This window comes from Monopterus albus, unplaced genomic scaffold, assembly GCF_001952655.1.
Source record: "Monopterus albus unplaced genomic scaffold, M_albus_1.0 scaffold35.1, whole genome shotgun sequence".
NCBI classification, from domain to species: domain Eukaryota; kingdom Metazoa; phylum Chordata; class Actinopteri; order Synbranchiformes; family Synbranchidae; genus Monopterus; species Monopterus albus.
In genome coordinates, this window is record NW_018127915.1 from 848571 (window position 1) to 850546 (window position 1976).

Genomic DNA, 1976 nt, shown 5'->3' on the forward strand with positions numbered 1-1976 from the left:
TTCAAATACTTATGTTCAGCAGTGCAAGACAAATAAATTCTTTAAAAATCATACAATGTGATTTCCTGAATTTTTTTTTAATTCTGTCTCTCAGAGTGGGAATGCACCTACAATGTGAATGTCAGACCCCTCCATGATTTCTAAGTGGGAGAACTTTCAAAATCGCAGGGTGTTCAAATACTTCTGTTCCTCACTGTATATATGTATATATACACATAGTAGCTGGCCACTTTATTAGGTACACCTGTACAGTTATATGCACTTCAGTGGACTACATTATATTCAGAGGTATCTTTATACTTTTGTCCTCCCAGCTACACACATGAGAGGCTCAGAATATTAGGATCTGTACAGGTGTGAATATTAAAGTGGCTGGTTGGTGTATTTAGTGTAAATGTACTGTCAACATAAATACTAGTAGTTACTAGAATTTTTAACCCTTGATTTTGTAAAACATTATTGTTTTGTTGTTTGTCAGTCCTTGTGAAGTCCACGATCCTGTTTCAGTCAACACAGAGGAAAAAGGTGAGATCAAGTTAATAAACTAAGGTGCAAACATTATCTTGATTTCAGTTGTTGATCATAAAATGCCAGTCCATAACAATTATATTCATGCTTTAGAAGCCATTCATTCTGTTGGATGCTTGTAATTAGGTGTCTAAACTGCGATGCGTTTGTCTGTTTAAAGAAGGTGCCTGGGTGGACGCCAACATGGCTGAACTCATTCAGCAGGCCACTTCAGTCATGCTAAAAGCAGACCAGCTGTGCCAGCAGAAAATACTCCATAAAGAGATGTATACCAACATCAAGGCTGCAAAGACCAGTATGGAGCAGATGAGGGAGCTCTATGGGGCCCTCACAAGTATGAAAGCCAAATCTGCCTTCTTCAAAATCTTCCTGGAAGTTGAGCCGGCAACATGTTTAAAGTATGTGAGGTCTACTGAGTTGAGTTGACCTCTGTTTATAGGGTAATAATATAATGTTTATAATGATTAGTGTAGTAATAAACCAACGTGTGAAAATGTAAAGGGGAGATCTGGGTCAAAAGTGCCACTTTCTGCTTTTCCCCTGATTGTGTGAGAACAAATGTACCTTCTCTGATCACATTTCATTTGAGGACACTTACACATGTCATCTGCCAATATCCACAGACATTTCTGTGAACAAGTGTACCACCCCGAAATAATCCTGCTTTAAATACAAGTCACGCAAATGTACTTTCGTCCCTGCTCGTTGGGCCCAAAGTATAGTGGTAGCAGGTTGAAAGTCCTGCCTGTCAAAAAGCACAGAAATCATAAGAAAAACACATATTTCTGTTATGCAGAAATATGTTTTTCTTTACAAAATTACAAAATGAGAAATATCTTTGCACCCATCCTACACTGCGCACAGATTTTTTCAGGGATTGTTGGTGTAAATGGAGTGATGATTTGATGGAAGTTTCATGACTAACTTCTGCAGCAATATAGAATGGATTGACCACATTTTGACGTCACAGAGCTTGTGCATAATGTGTCACATACCTATCTTCTGTTGGATTGCAGCAAAGGTTCTGGATTATTTAAAACGGGCAACACTCAAGATGAAAACATAAAGATCCCTACACCTCTTACTGAGATGTACACACACTTCCTTTTTATTCAAGTGCAGGTAGCTTTTGACAAGTACTGTATGGCAGCCAGGATGAGTCAGATACAGATGTAATCTTCAAGACAAACGAAGAATTTCTTCTCAAACTAGGCAGGATGGCATTTGAACAACTGAATAAAGGTGACCTTGTTTTCTCTGGCGATATTCTGAAAAAACAGTGGCATTGACATAGACCAAGCTGGAGTTTACTGTGGGCTGTGCACAGAGATATTCAAAGTAGATAATGTGTTCAACAGTAAGAAACTCTACTGCTTTGTGCATCTGACAGTTCAGGAGTATTTTGCTGCTCTCTTTGTGTACCACAGTTTTGCAAGTAAAAAAATAGA